Source organism: Scyliorhinus torazame, chromosome 11, assembly GCF_047496885.1.
Source record: "Scyliorhinus torazame isolate Kashiwa2021f chromosome 11, sScyTor2.1, whole genome shotgun sequence".
Lineage (NCBI taxonomy): Eukaryota > Metazoa > Chordata > Chondrichthyes > Carcharhiniformes > Scyliorhinidae > Scyliorhinus > Scyliorhinus torazame.
In genome coordinates this window covers 74,038,668-74,045,787 of record NC_092717.1, presented here as the reverse complement: position 1 = coordinate 74,045,787, position 7,120 = coordinate 74,038,668, and positions in this window count along the sequence as shown.

The window sequence follows — 7,120 nt, the reverse complement described above, 5'->3', positions numbered from 1 at the left end:
TGATCTTTTTTGGACTCAGATCCACTTTCCGGCCCGAACACCATAACTCTTAATCCCTTTATTCTTCAAAAAACTATATCTTTATCTTAAAAATATTTAATGAGCCCAGCCCACAATGGAGCAGCTGCTACAGACAATGCAGGAGGGTTTTTTGGCTCTGAAGCGTGACAACTTGGAGCCGCTACAGAAGTCGATTGACCGAATGGGAAAAAGGCTGGATGATCAGGTTGAGAAGCTCTAGCAGTTGGAGAAGTCAGTGGAGGAGCAGGCTGACTTTCAAACGGTGGCGGATGTGGAGATTCGGAGACTGAGGGACCAGCAAAAAGTGCTTCTGGAAAGGCCGGAGGACCTGGAAAAAAGATCTCGCCGGCAGAACGTGAGAATCGTGGGCCTCCCGGAGGGGGCAGAGGGGCTGGACGCTGCCGCATATGTGGAAGGTATGTTTCAGACGTTGCTGGGGAACGAGGTGTTCCCGCGCCCGCAGGTGGTGGACAGGGCACACAGAGTGGTGAGGCAGCCGCGACGAGGGGGTCCCCCACGAGCGATGGTGGTACGCTTTCACTGGTACCTGGATAAGGAACAGGTGCTGCAATGGGCAAAGAGCACACAAAGCTGTATTTGGGACAACACCACCCTGCGTGTGTACCAGGATTTGAGCGCTGAGGTGGCCAGGAGGAGGGGAGGCTACAGGCAGGTGAAGGAGATACTGTATAAAGACAAGGTGAAATTCGGGCTGATTTTTCCGGCGCGGCTGTGGGTTACGTATGAGGGTCAGCACTACTATTTTGAGGAACCCGAAGAGGCGATGGACATCGTTAAGAAGCAAGGGCTGGCCCTGAGCTGAGGACATCTGGGCTCATGTTAGAACTTTTAAGTATATGTGGTGTCTCTCCCGTTTTGAAAAGTGCCTGCATGTTTGGGTCCGTTTTTGTTGTTTCTTTTTTCGACCTTTTTAGGGGGTTGGAAGGTGATAGGGATTTGTTCTTTTTTTTGCGAGCTTTTTGCGTGGTTCACCTGAATGTCTCCTGTTTGGGCTCTTTGATTAGTTGGAGTTTGGCTGGGGGGAAATTAGTAAAGAAAACAGTTAAAAGGGTTGGGTTAAAATGGATGCTTCAGGGGAACTTTGTGCAATCTTTTTCTGTGTCTGCATGGGAAGGACTGAGAGTGCCTGGTATTTCTTATCTTTTTTTTTCTGCTGTTTAATTTGAATGGTGCTATTGTGGGGGTTTGTTTATGACTTGTATAGAGTGTTTGCTTAAGTAGGGCTGATCTGGGGAAGTGGTATGGATGGGTTGGGGGAGGGGTGATTGGGAATAGTGGGTGGGAGATGTGCTGGCGCCGAGGCTGGGAGCCCCAGGCTAGCTGAGTGTGGCTAGTCAAAGGTAGCTGAGGTGGGCCATGTGCATATAGTTAGATTAGAGCAGGGGTTAGGTGATATGATGGTGTTGCTGGGGGAGAGGGGGGGGGGGGGGGGGGTCGTTCTGCTGACGGGGATGGAAACTGGGCATGGCAACAGTGAGGAGGTCATGGGTGGAGCCGGTCAGGAGGCGGGCCAGATGAAGCGCGACACATGGCTGGGGGGCTGGCCAAGGAAAGGGGATGGCTGATCAGCAAAGCGGGGGGGTGAAGTGCCCCCCAACCAGACTGATCACCTGGAATGTTAGAGGGTTAAGCAGGCCAGTGAAGAGGGCGCATGTGTTTGTGCATCTGCGGGTTCTGAAGACATAGTCTTGCTGCAGAAGACGCACCTGAAAGTGGCAGACCAGGTTAGGTTAAGGAAGGGCTGGGTCAGTCAGGTCTTTCATTCAGGGCTTGGTTCTAAGACGAGGGAATTTGGGGGATGCGATCCTGATTAATAAAAGGGTACAATTTGAGGCGGAGGGTACAATCGAGGATGGGGGTGGCAGGTGCGTTATGGTGAGGGGTAAGCTTAAAGGGGTGAGAGTAGTCCTGGTCAGTGTGCATGCCTTTAATTGGGACGATGTGGATTTTATTAGGAGGATGCTAGGGAAGATCCCCAACTTGGACTCGCGTAAGCTGATCATGGGCGGGGACTTTAATACAGCCCTGGACCTGAGCCTGGACCGGTCATGTTCAAGAACGGGCAGGTTGCCAGGGATGGCCAAGGAATTGAGAGGGTTCAAGGAGCAAACGGAGGGAGCAGATCCATGGAGATTTAGCCGGCCAACGGCGAGGGAGTTCTGGTACTACTCCCACGTCCACAAGGTGTATTCCCGAATTGACTACTTTGTTGTGAGTAGGGACTTGCTGGCTGGAATGGTGGGGGCAGAATATTCGGCAATTGCCATATTGGACCATGCTCCGCACTGGGTAGACCTGCAGTTTTGTAAGGACAGCTTTCAGCGCCCACCATGGAGGCTGGAAGTTGGATTACTCGCGGACGAGGCGGTGTGTGAGAGGCTGAGGAAATGCATGCAGAATTACCTGCAGGTGAACGATATTGGAGAAGTCTGGGCAGCGGTGCTCTGGGAGGCACTGAAGGCAATGGTGAGAGGGGAGCCGATTTCAATCCGGGCGTACAGGGACAGGACAGACAGGGCAGAGACGGATCGACTGATTAAGGAAATTCTACGGACGGACAGGAGTTACGCGGAATCCCCGAGGCCAGAGTTACTCAGGAAACGACAGAGGCTGCAGGCCGAATTTGGGGTGCTGACTACAGGCAAGGCTGTAGAGCAGCTTAGAAAGGTAAAAGGCGTGATTTATGAGCATGGGGAGACGGCCAGTCGAATGCTTGCGCAACAACTAAGGAAGAGGGAAGCGGCCAGGGAAATAGGGAGGGTAGTGGATGGGGAAGGTACTCTAGTGGGTGACCTGGCAGGGCTGAACAAGGTCTTTAGGGACTTTTATAGGAAGCTGTATACTTCGTAACCACCCGGGGGACCGTGGGGGATGAGGCGATTCTTGGACGGACTGACCTTCCCAAGAGTGGGGAGGGGGTTGGTGGACGGACTGGGGGCCCTGGTCAGGTTCAAAGAGGTATTGGGGAGCCTGAAGGTCATGCAGTCGGGTAAAGCCCCGGGGCCTGACGGGTATCCGGTGGAGTTTTACAAATAATTTGCTGGGATAGTGGGGCCGGTGCAGGTCAGGGTCTTTAACGAGGCAAGAGACAGAGGGAGTTTACCCCCCGACGATGTCGCAGGCCACCATCTCGCTCATTCTGAAACTGGATAAGGACCTGGAGGCCTGTGGGTCATACAGGCCGACCTCTTTGATCAACGTAGACGCCAAGTTACTGGCCAAGATTTTGGCTACCAGAATTGAGGACTGTGTACCGGATGTAATTGGGGAGGACCAAACCGGGTTTGTAAAGGGGAGGCAGCTGGTGGCCAACATAAGAAGGCTGCTTAACGTGATTATGATGCCCCCGGAGAGTAGGGAGGTAAAGATAGTGGTAGCCATGGATGCTGAAAAGGCTTTTGACCGGGTCGAGTGGGATTATCTGTGGGAGGTACTAGGACGGTTCGGGTTCGGGGAGGGGTTCATCGACTGGGTTAGGCTATTGTATCAGGCCCCGGAGGCGAGTGTAAGGACGAACAGGACGACATCGGACTACTTTAGACTGCACCGTGGGACAAGACAGGGCTGCCCTCTCTCCCCACTGCTGTTTGCGCTGGCCATAGAGCCGCTGGCAATTGCACTGAGAGCTTCTAGGGGCTGGAAAGGGCTGGTCCGGGGGGGAGTGGAACATAGAGTCTCATTATATGCGGATGATCTGCTGTTATATGTATCAGACCCAATGGTGGGGATGGACGGTATTATGTCAACCCTGAGGGAATTTGGCTGGTTCTCCAGATACAAACTGAACATGTCTAAGAGCGAGTTGTTTGTAATTCAGGCGAGGGGGCAGGAGAGTAGGCTGAAGGGGTTGCTGTTCAGGTTAGAGGGGGAGAGTTTCCGATATTTGGGGATTCAGGTGGCACGGGACTGGGGCAAGTTTCATAAGCTCAACCTGTCCCAACTGGTGGAACGAGCGAGGGAGGAGGTCCGGAGGTAGGATGTGCTCCCGCTGTCGTTGGCGGGGAGGGTGCAGACTGTTAAGATGACGATTCTCCCGCGGTTCTTGTTTGTTTTTCAGTGTTTCCCCATCTTTATCCTTCTTTAAGAGGCTGAATAAAATTATTCTGGGATTTGTATGGGCAGGGAAGTCCCCGCGGGTGAAGAGGGTGATGCTTGAAAGGAACAGAGGAGAAGGGGGGCTGATGTTGCCGAACTTCAGCAACTATTACTGGGCAGCGAACATAGCGATGATAAGGAAATGGATGGTGGGTGCAGGGTCGGTTTGGGAGCGGATGGAGGCTGCTTCGCGCAGGGGCACTAGCTTAGCAACCCTGGTCACGGCGCCTCTGCCGCTTCCGCCGGCACGGTACTCCACCAGCCCGTTGGGGTCGCGGCTCTTTGGATCTGGGGCCAGTGGAGGAGGCATGTAGGGGAGGTAAGAGAATCGGTGTGGACCCCAATCTGTGGCAACCACCGGTTTGCCCCGGGGAACATGGACGGGGGGTACCGACTGTGGAGGAGGGCGGGGATTGTGAGGATGGGGATCTGTTCCTGGAAGGGAGCTTTCCGAGCATGAGGGCGCTGGAGGAGACGTTTGGGCTGAAGAGAGGGAACAACTTTAGATACTTACAGGTGCGGGGTTTGTACGCAGACTGGTGCCGTCCTTCCCACGTCTCCCGCCGAAGGGGAGGCAGGACAGGGTAGTTTCTAGGGAGAGGCTAGAGTCTCAGACGCCTACAAGGAGCTAATGGGAGCTGAGGATACACAGATCGAGGACCTGAACCCTAAGTGGGAAGAGGAGCTGGGGGGGAGATGGAGGACGGTGTCTGGGCAGAAGCCCTGAGCAGAGTAAATACGACCGCAACATGTGCCAGGCTCAGCCTGATCCAGTTTAAGGTCGTGCATTGGGCCCACATGACGTTGGCCCGGATGAGCAAATTCTTCGGGCTGGAGGACAAGTGTGTTAGATGCGCCGGAGGGCCGGCTAACCATGTACACATGTTCTGGTCGTGCCCTAAACTCAGGGGGTATTGGCAGGGATTCGCAGATGTCATGTCCCGGGTATTGAAAACTGGGATGGCAATGAGCCCTGAGGTGGCAATCTTTGATGTTTCGGAGGACCCGGGAGTCCAAGAAGAGAGAGAGGCCGACGTGCTGGCCTTTGCTTCCCTGGTAGCCCGGCGACGAATACTGTTAGCATGGAGGGACTCAAAGCCCCCGAGGGCTGAAGTATGGCTACCGGACATGGCGAGCTTTTTTGGCCTAGAGAAAGTCAAGTTCGCCTTGAGAGGTTCGCTACTAGGGTTCGCCCGAAGGTGGCAGCCATTTTTTGACTTCTTCACGGAGGAGTAAGGTCAGCAGGGGGGGGTGGGGCTAGGGTAGAGTACAGTAGAGTAGGGCGATATTGAGGCAGGTCCGTGCATGAACAAGGGCCAACCATTTATGTTTTTACTTCCCGTTTTATTCCGTTTTAGTATTACTGGGCCTATTCACTGAGCTCCCCTCCGTCATTATGCTGGACCGTTGAAAGGGCAAATGTTCCTCATTATGGTCAACTTGCACTCAAAATGGCCTGAAGTCGCCATTATAAAGACTACATCCTCAGAAATAATGGTAGAAAGACTGGGTGAGATTTTGCAAGATTCAGGTAACCTGAACAACTTGTTAGCGACTATGGGTCACAGTTCATTTCACAGGAATTCATGGATTATCTAAAGCCGTGTTCTTCAAACCTTTTCACCCAGGACCAATTTTATCAACTGGCCATCCTTTGGGACCCACTCCAGCCGACCTTCGTGACCCATGCTGGCCGCCCTTGGCGACCCACCGTTGTGGCTTACGTTTAATGTGACAGGTGAACCTGCTTGGTCCTCACAATCTCACTTGCTTTGACATTCAGTGTTACATTTCCGCTAAAGACTTCAACTGATGATATAAATTCTCACTACATCCATTGAAAAAAATCATGAGGTTTGTCCTCGAACTTGCCATGCTTAGTTTTCAAATGATGTGGAGATGCCAGCGTTGGACTGGGTGAGCACAGTAAGAACTCTTACAACACCAGGTTAAAGTCCAACAGGTTTGTTTCAATGTCACTAGCTTTCGGAGCGCTGCTCCTTCCTCAGGTGAATTAAGAGGTATGTTCCAGAAACATATATATAGACAGATTCAAAGATGCCAGACAATGCTTGGAATACGAGCATTAGTAGGTGATTAAATCTTTACAGATCCAGAGATGGGGTAACCCCAGGTGCCTTTGAAGTTTTAAGGGTTTTAATCTTTCATTTGCCAGGACTTATAACACATAAGAACTTTTCATCCTGATTTGCATTGGCACAATAAATAAATCCATACCTCAAGGAAACTTCTTTACACTGCTTTGTTCCTGATTTCAGCTTCTTAATGGGTTGTTCACCAGAGGCTCTGGAGCTCACACTACCACTGCTGACATCTACAAAATGGCAGAATCTCTCTCACGCCCAGATCATGTGACGTCAGTGTGACCTGCTTCTTCTGGAGAGAAGACTCCATTGATTTTCAAAAAGAATTTGATCCTGTGTGAGGGCTCTGACGTCAGGAGGTGGCGATCTGCCTCACTGGACTCAGGGCCTGGGCACTGCTGAGGGGACATGCATGCGGGGGATGGCTGGCATTCTGAAAGTTGGTCACGGTCGGCATTTTTAAAAGCCAGTCGCGGCCGTTGGACACTTCTTCCCGTGATCGGGAACATCCCTCCCGACATCTCCCCCCGACTCACCCGCGGTCGAGACCGAGTTAGAAAATGACATCTAAAGGAAAACGATTCCAACACATCCAATCTACCCCTCATCATCCTGCTGCAAATGGCTGGCTGAAATCTTTGTTCAAGCAACGAAGCATTCATTGAAGGTCACTCAAGCAAGGTTCACTGTCAAAACGGCTCAGCCAATTCCTCATGACCTACAGGAATACAACACATTCGACAACCAAACTCTCATTACTCGTGGTAAAATGTCAGTTACGCACAGTGTTTGTTTGTTGAAGCTGCCTAAGTCAAGAGAGATTGTTGAAATGAAATTGCAAAATCAGGTTTTGTGACATGAGAACTTTGTTTTTCAGA